The sequence below is a fragment of the Manis pentadactyla genome, chromosome 2 (assembly GCF_030020395.1).
Source record: "Manis pentadactyla isolate mManPen7 chromosome 2, mManPen7.hap1, whole genome shotgun sequence".
Classification (NCBI taxonomy): Eukaryota; Metazoa; Chordata; class Mammalia; order Pholidota; family Manidae; genus Manis; species Manis pentadactyla.
In genome coordinates this window covers 102,039,339-102,054,412 of record NC_080020.1, presented here as the reverse complement: position 1 = coordinate 102,054,412, position 15,074 = coordinate 102,039,339, and the positions used below count along the sequence as shown (strand labels likewise).

General features: G+C 38.4%; 1 long non-coding RNA gene across 2 annotated transcripts in view; it reads left to right on the top strand.

The window, feature by feature from the left end:
* The window catches only part of LOC118919943 (uncharacterized), a 171,214-nt gene that overhangs the window by 103,056 nt on the left and 53,084 nt on the right, over nucleotides 1-15,074 (top strand). Inside the window, exon 3 of one of the 2 annotated variants that reach the window (XR_005027726.2) lies at nucleotides 3,894-3,999. The exons of the other annotated variant lie outside the window; for it this stretch is intronic. This is a non-coding gene — a long non-coding RNA (uncharacterized LOC118919943). The remainder of the gene's footprint in view (nucleotides 1-3,893; nucleotides 4,000-15,074) is intronic. 2 annotated transcript variants of the gene reach the window in all.

Genomic DNA, 15,074 nt, shown 5'->3' with positions numbered 1-15,074 from the left:
CACATTCCAGAGGACAAGATAAATCTTCAGCCAGAGTGGTTTTGGCTCTGTGTTTACATGTGACTGAAGATTTGGAAGTCTAACCTATATGTAGCATTGAAGTTCTTATATTAAAATAACATTGTCTAACATTGCTTACTTAAAATAGTCACTTCTCAGCAGAGGGATGACTCTGGTACAGATGTCCAGCCAGATGCCCATCAGAACCATCATGTACACATCTCTTCATTTGCTAGAAGGAGAGGCAACCAGCATACAAAAGAACACCCTCCAGCATCTCCTATGTCAGAATCTACTTAAAATTATCTGGGCTCTTCCAAATTTGTCAATTACTTTCTCTTCTTTTAATGTCTCCCCATTCTGAGTGTTTGGGTCTGGGCCAAGATCTGAATTGGCACTGGACAAACTTAAATATAATAACAAAAGCTGTGCTCAGTGCACTGATGACCATAGGGGAAACAAAGTAACAGAAAGGTCATGGGAAATCATCTTTTTTTAAAATTGAAGTATAATTGATTACAATCATATTGGTTTCAAATGTACAACACAGTGGTTCAACAGCTACTCATATTATTAAATCCTCACTCCCTCTAGTGCAGTTACTATTTACCAACATAGAAAGACGTTACTTTCTCAGGATTGCTTTGGCTATTCAGAATCATTGACTGTATTCTCCAAGCTGCACTACTATTCCCATGACCAACTTATATTGTGACTGAGAATTATTGTGCTCCTTTATCCCCCTCACCATCCCCACCACACCCATCTCAACCCCTCTCCTTTGTAACCACTAGTCACCTCTCAGTGTCCATGAGTCCACTTCTGTTTTCTTCCTTCTGTTTTGCTATGTTTGTATATTCCACGAACAAGTGAAATCATATGGTAGTTTTCTCTCTCCGTGTGGTTTATTTCACTGAGCATAATACCCTCTGGTTCTATCCATGTTGTTGCAAATGGAAGGATTTATTTCCTTTTTATGGATGAACAATATTACATTGTGTATATATACCACACCTTCTTTATCCATTCATCTATTGTTGGACATTTCGGTTGCTTCCATATTTTGGCTATTGAAAATAATGCAGTGATAAACGTAGGGGTGCATATATCTTTTCAAATCAGGGGTTTTGTTTTCTTCAGGTAAATTCCTGTAAGTGGAACTGCTGGATCAAATGGTATTTCTATTTTAGTTTCCATAGCGGTTGTACCAAGAGACATTCCTACCAACAGTGTAAGAGGGTTCTCATTTCTTCACATCCTCATCAACATTTGTTGTTTCTTGTCTTTTGGATAATGACCATCCTAACTGGTGTGAGGTGGTATCTCACTGTGATTTTGATTTGCTTTCCCTGATAATTAGTGAGTGGAGCATCTTTTCATGTGACTGTTGGTCATCTGTATTTCTTCTTTGAAGAAGTGTCTGTTCAGATCCTCCACCCATTTTTAAGTTGGGCTGTTTGTTTTTTGGGTGTTGAGGTATGTGAGCTCTTTATATATTTTGGATGTTAACCCCTTATCGGATATGTCATTTATGAATATATTCTCCCATACTGTAGGATACCTATTTGTTCTGCTGATGGTATCCTTTGCTTTACAGAAGCTTTTTAGTTTGGTGTAGTCCCACTTGTTCATTTGTTATTTTGTATCCCTTGTCTGAGAAGATGTGTTCAGGAAAAAATTGCTTATCCTTATGTTGAAGAGACTTTTGCTCATGTTTTCTTCTAAAGGTTTTATGGTTTCATGTCTTACATTCAGGTATTTCATCCATTTTGAGTTTACTTCTGTGTACGGAGTTAGACAATAATCCAGTTTCATTCTCTTACATGTAGCTGTCCAGTTTTCTCAGCACCAGTTATTGAAGTTGCTTTCTTTTCCCCATTGTATATTCAAGTCTCCTTTATCATATATTAACTGACCGTATATGAATGAGTTTATATCTGGGCTCCCTATTCTGTTACATTGATATATGGATCTGTTCTTGTGACAGTACCATATTGTTTTGATTACTGTAGCTTTATAGTAGAGGTTGAAGTCAGGGAGTGTAATCCCCTCAGCTTTGTTCTTCTTTCTCAGGATTGCTTTGGCTATTCAGGGTTTTTTTTGGTTCCATGTGAATTTTAGAACTATTTGTTCTACTTCAATGAAAAATGTTGTTGGTATTTTGATACTGATTGCATTGAATTTTTAAATTGCTTTGGGCAGGATGGCCATTTTGACAATACTAATTCTTCCTACCCATGAGCATGGGATTTCCATTTACTGGTGCCTTCTTTAATTTCTCTCATGATTGCCTTACAGTTTGCAGAGAATAGGTCTTTCACCTCCTTGCTTAGATTTATTCCTGGTATTTTATTCTTTTTGATGCAATTGCAAATGGGGTTGTTTTCCTGATTTGTCTTTCTGCTTGTTCATTTTTAGTATGTAGGAATGCAACAGATTTCAATGTATTAGTTTTGTAACCTGAAACTTTGCTGAATTCAGTTATTAATTCCAATAGTTTTTTGGTGGCATCTTTAGGGTTTTCTATGTATAATATCACATCACTTACAAATAGTGACAGTTTAACTTCTTCCTTACCAATCTGGATGGTTTTTATTTCTTTATGTTGTCTGATTGCCATGGCTAGGACCTCCAATATTATGTTGAATAAAAGTGGTGAGAGTGGGCATCCTTGTCTTGTTCCTGATCTTAGAGGAAAAGCTTTCAGCTTTTTGCTATTAAATATGATGTTGGCTGTGGGTTTGTCATATATGGCCTTTATTATGTTTAGTTACATACCCTCTAAACCCATTTTGTTGAGAGTTTTTACCATGAATGGACGTTGAATTTTGTCTAATGCTTTTTCAGCATTTATTGAGATGAACGTGTGTTTTTTATCCTTCTTTTTGTTAATGTAGTATATGGTATTGATTGATTTATGCATATTGAACCATCCTTGCATCCCTGGAATAAATCCTACTTGGTAATGATTGAAGATCTTTTTGATATATTTTTGCTAATATTTTGTTGAGGATTTTTGCATCTATGTTCATCAGGGATATTAGTCTGCAATTTTCTTTTTTTGTGGCGTCTTTGTTTGGTTTTGGTATTAGAGTGATGCTGGCCTCAGAATGAGTTTGGAAGTATTCACCCCTCTTCTACTTTTTGGAATACTTTAAGAAGGACAGGCATTAGGTCTTCTCCAAATGTTTGCTGGAATTCAGCTGTGAAGCCATCTGGACATGGACTTTTGTTCATTGTGAGTCCTTTTTTTGTGTGTGTTACTAATTCTATTTCATTGCTGGTAATTGGTCTGTTCAGATTTTCTGTTTCTTTCTAGATCAATATTGGTAAGTTGTATTTTTCTAGGAATTTGTCCTTTTCTTCTAAGTTGTCCAATTTATTGGTATGTAATTTTTCATAGTATTCTCTAATAATTCTTTTATTTCTATGGTATACATTGTGATTATTCCTTTTTTGTTTCTAATTTTGCTATGTGTATACTCTTTCTTTTTTTCTTTATAAGTGTGGCTAGGGGTTTATCTATTTTGTTTATTTTCTCAAAGAATGGGAAATCACCTTAATTGTAAGATTTCCAGTCCATATTTGCTGGTTCCCAATACCATTTGGATTTGGAGAAGTGTTCATCCTCTTATGTGTTTCCTTAGACCCCAGCATCGAGTCTTTTGATGTCAGCTTATCACTTGCCTACACCATATCTGTCTAGGTTCCAAACCTCCAACCTATACTAAATGACTCTGAGGACAGGGTCATGTTATCTGAGTTGTCCTACAATTAGGAAGTGAAAGCTTGCCACAGAGATCTTTCTTGGTGAAGTCTGTGAGAAAGTCAAGCAGGAAGGAACAACAGGGCAAACACACAGAGCTAACATATGGAATGTTAACTATTTGTAGAGACAGTACTTCAAAGACCTGAAAGAAATTTGATAGGGTTCTTGAGTGGAATTTGTAAGACTGCAACCCACAACTCATCTGTGCTCCAAATTTTCACCTGTCTACGGTGAATATTCAAACATTGCTTTCTTGGCCCCCTTCTTTGCTCTTGCAGAGGCTTCTTATTTATGCTTTGTATCAGCTCTTTTTTGACATTCTTTTTATCTATTTCCCTCACCCTAAGTTAAGTTATTTGATGGGTAAATCTCTCATGGATTTAAAGTATCTCTGCCTTCATAGAAAAGGGCCTAAGCAATTTTTATTTATTATTAGATAAAAATCTATTGCCTAAGTTTTCTTTCAGTATTCTTGGCATATGAGAAATTGCTGACAAAGCCAACTTCAAAATTAAATAGTTAATGAAACTAAACCAAATGTACTAAAATGCTGGGCCATCATCACTTTAACATTTATTAAATACTTCAATTACCATACATGTGGCTTCAGTAAAGCTTCTAGCATGCAAATAAAGTCTCTTATTTTAGAGAGATTTCAGGTTCATATCTTCTGATCTATCTGGTTTTCTCCTGCTGAGATGTTGATTTTTGCAAGTCATTGGGTATCTTCTCTCATCATCAAGACTTTAAAAGTATACATCCATCTCTTGTCTACAGGGCAGATGATCTTATCTGCCCATTTCAGCTATTTAAAAATTATTGTATTAATGTAATAACTCTAAATTGCAAAAGTCCACTTACATCCAAGTGCAAAGAAATGGATCAAGGCCCACTTTGAAGCTCTTGATTATTGCCTAATTTAAAATATTCCTAAATTACATTTGTAAATCAAAACTGCTTCACCTGTGCCCTACTCAGCAGTCCATGTGCCTATTGGTTCTTTTCCAAGACATGCAATTGAGTCATGCATTCATCCCAGGCACTCCCATTCAGGCATACAGCTTAGCCTACATTCCTTTCCAAGAAGATACATGTGCCCACAAGTCACTGAAACAGGCATCCCACCACTACTCAGGATTTGAATCTTCACTTTTCCTGGCTGCTAAAAGGTTAAGTTTCCTAGGCCATTTGGGGGAGTTGGAGTTTGGCTTATTCACCCACTGAAACATACACAATATCTGTGACTTATGCACACACACACAGACACACATACAAGTGTCTGTATACATATCATTGGGATAGCTCTTAGATCAAACCTTCCCTTACGGAGAAATCCTTTGGTTACAGCCAATTGGGTTAATTATTAATAACCATCAAGATTCATAGGAATTGGCTTTATACCTTATCCTAGGTCAGGTTTTCTAGACAGAGTGCCTATGATAAGGATTCTTGTGCAACAATTTACTGAGAAAATGATATCAGAAGGAGAATAAGGTATGTAAAGTAGGACAGATGATCTTATCTTTTTTTTCATTTCAGCTCTTTACAAATTATTATATCAGTGTAATAGATCTGGTTGCAAAGTCAAGGGTAGGGGAAGGGGGAGAGGTAGCTAAGCAGAAAAAAAAGATATAGTTTCTGTTGGTGACTAACTTCACCTGATCCTACTGGGGTCTCTGGAGCAAGAATTGCACCATAGAATTGGTCCCATCTTAATGCAAGGAAGATATGTTTTTGTCTCCTATGTCAACCTTCTATGGAGGAGAATCATCTCCCAGGAAGAGGACAAATCTCCAGAAAGGGAGGCAGCTGTAAGCCATTAGCAGGCAACTTTCACAGCAACTTGGAATTAAACACACCTTCCTTTAAGGAGGATCTGAGCAGGAAACCAAAAATACCCACTTCAGTCCACACCTTACAGTGCTCAGATCCACTTGATTCTCACATTGTATACTCCTTCCATGTATAGCTTCTCCAAGATTTAGATCACTTACAAATTTGAGGAAGTCTTCAAAATGTAGTTTAGTATATCAGCCTACAGTCCTAACTACTATGGTTGATTCCAAGGCTTATTCTTTATCTCCCTCCTCCACCACCCACTGCAGATTTCCTCCCCCACAGCCGGCATCTGCGCTGGGCTCATGTTTTGCTTGGTGGGCTCTCATCCCTAAGTGTCTAAGTCCCTAGTGACCATATCCTTATCAGGCTGGGCTTGCTGTGGTTGTATTTACACTTAAAACTAGACATGGGAAAACCAAACGATACCAAAATGGATCAACTTAGTGATAGAAGTGTTCTCCTTGCCCCCATTATATAGCAGTGGCCCTACCTCCTCATGATGACTGGGGTCAAATATCCTACCACTATGTAACTATTTTCCTAGCCTGCTGGTCTACTGACATGAGAAGCCCGAAAACGACCATGCAACAAATGTTTATTCGGATTCTTACCATGCCTTCTTGATGAAGAGTCCTTCCTCTAGGAACCAGGGCCTCCAGACCCACTGAGTTTATAGCTGTAAAAATGAAAATGTAAACTCCCAAAGGTTAATAGAAGTGATGGTAAAAACAGCCACACTTCTACTTCCACCCCTTGGTTCTCAGACCTGAAGAGCAACATATAGTAACCATTGGCTTAAAGTGTACACCACATCCTGAGGGATGGCATCCCATCCTCATAGGGTGTCACCTTCAAGTTGATACCTCAGCTGAGAAGAGGCAATTCCACTGCTCTACTTGGCTGTCCAGCTTTAGGATGGTGTGGTATGTGGCAGAACTAGTGGAAACCACAATCATCAACCCACCAGCACACCTGCCCTACCACAAATTTGGTTCCTTTGTTCAACACTATATTGTGTGAGATCCCATGTCAATAGACTAGATACTTTGTTAAATGTTAAGGTAGTGATGTTAGCCAAGGCAGAAAAGGAACACAAGACAATTCTGTCAGATTCAATACTGCCACTTTTAGGACAAAAAGGAAACCAAAGTAAAAACTTTCCCCCAAGTAGTTGCTTGGTCTCCTTGAGAAATAGCACCTTAATAGAGACTCAGCATTGGTCTTAGTGGCTGGTAGACTAGACATTAGTAATAGCAGTAGTTTGATCAGACTTTTTGGATGAGAATCATGCTGTTGGGCTATACAAAGCTTCCCTCTCCATGCCTCCACTGTAGTCACTCCTTTTAAAAGCGTATTGTGCAAGCCCTGATGTGGCTCAGGACAGAGAAGACTGACATCTGTCTTGTCTATGCAGTTGTTTAGTGCCTCTTCTGCATCAAAGCATGAAATAAAGTTATAGTTTGTGCCCCTTTCTGTATTTCCAGTCATATGCCTCTCCCCCAGACAGCCTTATCACTGATCTTCCAATCTTGCTTCTTCTAAGCTCATGACCCATTAACTAAACCATTCACCACTGCCCATGAGTTTATATATTTCCAATCAGCTAAGCCATTCACCATCACCAAGAGTCTGGGGCCATTTCCCACTCCAACAAAATGGCAGTCAGATCACTAAATCAATGAATAACTGCCCATTTAAAGGATTTCTTTCGCCACTGTCATTCAGTCCCACTCTTGCATGTGACTGTAGTAGACCCGAAGTCCATTTTTAGTTTATACCCATATCAAGTTGACTGACCTGTGAACCAAGCTCGGGCTTTTGCCTCTTCTATCAGCCATTTGTAAGAAATCCCCAATGGTTACAGATGTGAGCTAAGGGAAAGGCAGTGGAGAAACACTGGTATACGACATAAGTGTAGGTATCACACACCTTACTTTTGCCCTCTGGAATTGCTCAAACACCATCCTGGATCTACCACTTCCATTTTATAATGTATTCCTACCAGACCCAAACTTATTACTTGGTTGGATGACAGTATCCAGATAATAATGGGAAGTTATGGCTCGATGTTCATTTGATATCACAAATACTTGACTTCTACCAGGGCCTAAGAGCATGCCAGGATCTGTTTTCAAAGTGGTAATTCTTTGTTGCAGATGGCATGACCTTGCTCCAGAACTCTGTGCTGCAATTCTCCTTTTAGAGCTTTCCACAGGCTCCAGGTCATGCTTTTCTCTACTAGAGATGCCTCTAGCACCAGTAGGTCCATTAGGCTGTCTAGTCCCAGAACAGGGCTTCTTCTTCCATAGTCTGCACTTGGTGCAGTCCTTTCTTACTCTGAGAGCCACTCAAAACTAGCAGCCTTCCACCCGCTTAATAAATGGGTCACAACAATATTTCCAAGTACAGAATATGGTGCCTTCTGCTAGTAGGAATTAGTGGTATTCCTAACCACTAATACAGTGTTAGGAAGTGTATAGTGTAATAATTCATCCTTTGCATTGAATGAAAATGTTTCAGCCTGCCTTATAACACTGGAACCTGTAAAAATGTCACTAATGTGACAAGCCCCTGAATATTTTTAAAATTCATCTCTTTCCCTCAGGAGCACGTGTGTCTTACTAAGGCATATATTTGCTACTTCTTGCTCATCAGATCTAATAAACAAGATAGCATCAATAAAGTGGACTAGTGCAGTGTTCTGTAGAACGTCCAGATGATCAGCTCTCTTCAGTTTATATTGTGACAAAGAGAAGAGCAGGAACCTTGGGATAAGACTGAAATAAGGTATATTATTGTCCATTCCACATAAAATGAACTGCTTCTGATCCTCATTTTTGACAGACACTGAAAAAAATGCATGCTACTCAATAGTTTCATATTGCATGAAGAGGCTGTGTCATTCTGCTCTCACAAAGATACCATATTTAGCACAGCAGGTGCAATTAGTTAAGTTTGCATTAACCCAACGTCATCCTACCATGAGCCATCCAGCTTTTGCAGGACTGGACTGGTGAATTAATTGGTGATATGATGAAGATTATTACCCCTCTATCCCTTAAATTTTTAATCTACCAAACTCTTAAAAATGATACTGTTTTTATTTACTGTGACAGGGTGGCAGCATTCTCAAGAGCTTCTACTTGGCTTCTCTGAACACAATAGCAATTACTCTAAAGGTCAAAGAACTAAGGTGAAAGGTCTGCTGACTACAAAGTATGTTTTTTCTGATTATGCATTCACAATCAGAGAAAATGACCACCAAGTGAGCCTCTAACCCCAATGAACACATTGAAATAGACATAGTCTAAAACTTCATTTTTTTTTACCCAACCCCATATGCTTCTTCTCTAACAGGGGACAATTGAGGGACTTTGGGTCCCTCGGTATCAGGATCAACAAAGACCCAGATCCATCAGTCCTTGAAATGTTAGGGTATATCCCTCTCCAAAGCAGACAGTTATCCAAGTAAGAGGCAGTAGATCTCTTTGAGGGCAGGACTCCTTATGGTGTTGCTGAGTCTTTTCTTATGGACTTTTGGCTGCTTCTTCAGTTCACGGGCTCTATGTCTGAGAGTTTCCACAGTTTATAAACTGGACAAAGAATTGTGACTTTCCATTAGGGCAGCTGCCATCAGCTTTCTGATCACACATTTATGTAGCTTCAGGATCCATTCCCAGGTCTTACTTCTTTGATTCTGCCAGTATACATTAACTAGATCCAGAAGCTCTTTTGGTATTTAATACCTCTCCTCCTTTAGCAACCTGACACTTCCCCAGTCTAATTTTGCTGATAATTGACCCAAGTAATGCACCTCGTAGACAGAAAAAAAGTGGGAACAGCTCCTGAAGAAGATTTTCCTAGAGATGTCTGTCTCCTTTGAGATCTCCACACAGTCTTTAAGCAGGAGAGAGGAACTCAATCTTCCATTAAAGGGTAACAGTCAATTCTGAAGACTCAGAAGGTTCAGAGAAATAGAGATTTCAAGGTACTCAAATGCATCTACCCAGATATCCCTATCTCAGGTTCCCACTCCTTTCCTATCAGAGCTCTGACTTTGGCTTACACATTCCTAGGCAGAGAATTCAATTTTCTGTAAATATTTCTGCCACTTACAGTAAGTCCTGTTGCAGGTCATCAGTTTTGTCTGCCCTCTGTCTATAGATACTGGAGCTGCCAAGGAGGATCTCTGATTCATATTTTGCTTGAAACTACTGATCAATAGATTTGGAGATTATCATGATCTCTCTTCAACATATAAATGTCATTGAGCAAAAGAAAACCATTCCACAGTTCACAGAGTTACTCTTTTCCTTTTACCTTTCAAATACCAGAGACACTGAATCAGTTAGCATACCTCCTTCCATCTGTGCCCTACACCAGTTCACTACAGGTGGATGTCTCAGCAAGTGCACTTCTGCAGCATGCAGGGAACTCTCAGCTCTACTTATCCAGAAGTGAGGGTTTCACTGCCACCTGCCAAATGAAAAATCCAACCCCAGAACACTATCTGCAGAGTCCTCTTCTTAGGACCACTCCTAGAACCAAATGCCCTAGAAGCAGAGCCTGAGATGGCCATTCTTGTATGAATGATTTATTGAGGGATTATTTTCAGAAGAAAAGGAGTAAAGGAAGCAGGAGATCCTACGGTAAAACTAAACAAGAATGTAGTCCTAGCTGGAGACAAGCTTCACCTGATTTATAAGGAATTCTGGAGCATGAATACATCACAGATCTGTTCCTACCTTTAGACAAGGTGTCTGTGAGCAGCTCTCTTCAACCTTCCTCCTCCTCTCAAGGGCATAACATCCAAGGTGAAGCAGCTCCCATTAGGTTGGGAGAATTGCCTAGAGAAGGAGACTGCTGTGAGTCATTCCCCAGTCAGCTAACATTGTAGCTGAAGGATGGGTACACTAGCATGGTATATGGGATCATAGTGGGTAACAACAGTCTACTGTATAAGCTGGAGAAATATATGCTGGTGAAACTGAGTAGCATCTCCTTGGGGCAAATTCCTCCCTTTCAGAGCCTGTGTCCTTTGAACAGTGGCTGTCCTTAATTGCCATTTGGGACAAGGGCCACCCTTAGATGTAGGAGCAATGGAGATTTGGTTTGGATTTTAGGGATATTAACCAGTCTTTTGATAGGAATATCCCAAAATAAGTATTCATTTGTTTTGGCTAAATAAAAGGGCTATGAAATGTAAACTTTCTTGACAGGATCAAAGTCATCAATGTTTTATTGTGAATTCCATTATCAGGTCTTTCTAACTGAACCAGTATTAGAACAAATATTTAGGGAGAAATGGGAAAGAAAGAGGAAAGTTTGAGAAACAGACAAAAACTTAAGGCTGTCAGACCCTTGAGGGAGACCTAGAAAAGCAAAAGGTAACATGAGGAAACCACATCTTTGATAAAGGCTTATCATTGGGCATATCCCTGTAAGAAGGTAGAAGGGAGTCAAAAATAAACCTGACCAAATTTTCAACAATAATTCATTTGGGTGTGACTTTGTTTGGCTGGACTCAGGAGGACTCTCAGCTCACTTCAGGAATAAGAATTATTCCTGATCTCTGATAGTTACTCTTAGTTTTCCTGCAATATTGTTACCACTGAGAAAAAGAGGAATATCTTTATTTAGCATTTGTTTCAAATCCAGGGAACTAATGCATCCATTTTATTCCAATAAATGGAACCAAAACAACTGTGCTGATGATAAACTGAGACCAGACATGAGTGAAGTGTTGAAGGTATGCAGGTGAAAGAGTTTTATAAAAAAATGGCACGATGAACAAAATGACTGGTCTCTAGTTACAAAAAATGTGTTGATTCAATATTGTGATCTCAGAGGAGCCATAGCAGTTCTGGGGGCCCATCTGGTTCCAAGGTAAATAGTACTGAGGGCTCGTGGTGAACTGGGAAATTATGTGTCCTATGATCACAAAAGAGATTTGGAAAGGGGATACGGATCCACAGGCAAAGAAACCATCTCCTAACAGTGTCAGTGCTGGAGCTAGTACCAGAGTCTGAGCTTTCTTACTGTGTGGCCAGTGCTGCTTCCACTCGTACCCTTCCCTGTTCCCACATCCCCTGACATATGACTACCCTCTATTCACAGCTAAACAATTCCATGTGGAACCTAGTCTTGCTATCTCGGTAGGAATATAAACAAGCTCAAAACCATTCACCCAAATGTTCTCCCTGGCTGCTTATCACTACATCCATGAATAATTTGCTAAAGTAACTTCAGAGAAAAGGACTAAGGGGAGGTTGTCTCTCCACATAAAGATGTTTTAGACTAATGGCCTGACTGCCTCATTTAAGAATGAAGTGGAGATATGAATGTCAATTAATCACTGATCTCACTTTTCTCAAAGGTTGTTGATACCTAAGGCTTTTATATTTAAATCCCATCAGCAAATTTATTTTAAAACAGGACTCATTTAACTGAAATGATCTTGTCTACTTGCTATTTTGAACCCCACTACATCTGGAGTCCTACATCTGCTGTTTCTTTCTATAAGTTCTTTAAGAAAACAAAGTGAAGATTCTAATTGAGTCTCCAAGCATATGGGCAATTCTAGAAGTCAGAGAAAGGGTTAAGGATAGCATTCCAGACTGATAAAATAGCATGGTCATAAAGCAGAAAAAGAAAAGCATAGAACATGTGTTATATTCACAGAGCTCTCTGTAACCCAGATGTCATCTAGATCTTCTACCCCTTTTGAGATGTGTGTATATATATATATATATATACACACACACACATACCACTTATTGCCACCATTTATACTTAGTGCTTCTCAAACTTTAACATGCAAATAAACCAAACTCTAATTTGGTAGGCTTGAGTTGAGGCCTAAGATTCTGCATTTTTAACAAACCCTGGGCAAGGCTGATTCTGATGGTCTGTGGGTCACATTTTGCATAGCAAGGACTTAATACACACCCATGTGCATATAAACATACACAGGGGTTTGATGTGTTTGTTGCTGGTTAGCAGAATTGATGGTAAGGGGCTAAGAACCACATCTGGATGAAATCATGTGGACAAGAGAGTAACCTGTACAGGCTGGAAAGAGAGATTCCCTAAACTCAGATAATTTAAAAGAAATAGAACTGTGTTTATAATAGCTTAATAAGTGAGTTAAGTTAGACGATTAGATAGTAAAGAAGCTACCCTTGAACCTTTGGTAACCACGAATCTAAAGCCTGCAATGGCAATAAGTAAATATCTTTCAATAATTACCCTAAATGTAAATGCACTGAATGCACCAATCAAAAGACACAGAGTAATAGAATGGATAAAAAGCAAGACCCATCTATACGCTGCTTACAAGAGACTCACCTCAAACCCAAAGACACACACAGACTAAAAGTCAAGGGATGGAAAAAGATATTTCATGCAAACAATAGGGACAAAAAGCAGGTGTTGCAGTACTTGTATCAGACAAAATAGACTTCAAAACAAAGAAAGTAACAAGAGATAAAGAAGGACATGACATAATGATAAAGGGGTCAGTCCAACAAGAGGTTATAACCATTATAAATATATATGCACCCAATACAGAAGCATGAACATATGTGAAAGAAATACTAACAGAATTAAAGGAGGAAATAGAATGCAATGCATTTGTTCTAGGAGACTTCAACACACCACACACTCCAAAGGACAGATCCACCAGACAGAAAATAAATAAGGACACAGAGGCACTGAACAACACACTAAAACAGATGGACCTAATAGACAGAAATCTACACCCAAAAGCAGCAGAATACACATTCTTCTCAAATGCACATGGAGCATTTTCCAGAAGAGTCCACAGACTAGGCCACAAAAAGAACCTCAGTAAATTTAAAAAAACTGAAATTCTACCAACCAACTTTTTAGACCACAAAAGTATAAAACTAGAAATAAATTGTACAAAGAAAACAAAAAGGCTCACAAACACATGGAGGCTTAACAACATGCTCCTAAATAATCAATGGATCAATGACCAAATTAAAATCGAGATCGAGCAATATATGGAGACAAACGACACCACAAAGCCCAACTTCTGTGGATGCAGTGAAGGCAGTTCCAAGAGAGAAGTATATAGCAATCCAGGCCTATTTGAAGAAGGCAGAACAATCCCAAATGAATAGACTAAAGTCACAATTATTGAGATTGGAAAAAGAAGAACAAATAAGGCCCAAAGTCAGTAGAAGGAGGGACATAACAAAAATCAGAGAAGAAATTAATAAAATTGTAAATAATATAACAATAGAAAAAAAATCAAAGAAACCAAGAGCTGGTTCTTTGAGAAAATAAACAAAATAGATAAGCCCCTAGCCAGACTTATTAAGAGAAAAAGAGAATCTACACACATAAACAGAATCAGAAATGAGAAACGAAAAATCATGACAGACCCCACAGAAATACAAAGAATTATTAGGGAATACTATGAGAATCTATATGATAACAAGCTGGAAAACCTAGAAAAAATAGACAACTTCCTAGAAAAATACAACCTTCCAAGATTGACCAAGGCAGAAACAGAAAATCTAAACAGACCAATTACCAGCAAAGAAATTGAAGCGGTAATAAAAAAACTACCGAAGAACAAAACCACCAGGCCAGATGGATTTACCACTGAATTTTATCAGACATATAGAGAAGACATAATACCCATTCTCCTTAAAGTTTTCCAAAAAGTAGAAGAGGAGGGAATAGTTCCAAACTCATTCTATGAAGCCAGCATCACTCTAATACCAAAACCAGGCAAAGGCCCCACCAAAGAAGAAAATTACAGACCAATGTCCCTGATGAACATAGATGCAAAAATACTCAACAAAATATTAGCAAACTGAATTCAAAAATACAACAAGAAAATCACACACCATGATCAAGTGGGATTCACCTCAGGAATGAAAGGATGGTACAACATTCAAAAATCTATCAACATCATCCACCACATAAACAAAAAGAAGGACAAAAACCACATGATCATCTCCATAGATGCTGAAAAAGCATTCAACATCCATTCATGATAAAAATTCTCAGCAAAATGGGTATACAGGGCAAGTACCTCAACATAATAAAGGCCATACACGACAAACCCATAGCCAACATCATACTTAACAGCGAGAGCTGAAAGCTTTTCCTCTAAGATTGGGAACAAGACAGGGATGCCCACTCTCCCCACTGTTATTCAACACAGTACTGGAAGTCCTAGCCATGGCAATTAGACAAAACAAAGAAATACAAGGAATCCAGATTAGTAAAGAAGAAGTCCAACTATCACTATTTGCAGATGACATGATACTGTACATAAAAAACCCTAAAGACTCCAATCCAAAACTACTAGAACAAATATCTGAATTCAGCAAAGTTGCAGGATACAAAATTAATACACAGAAATCTGTTGCTTTCCTATACACTAACAATCAACTAGCAGAAAGAGAAATCAGAAAAAAAAAATTCCATT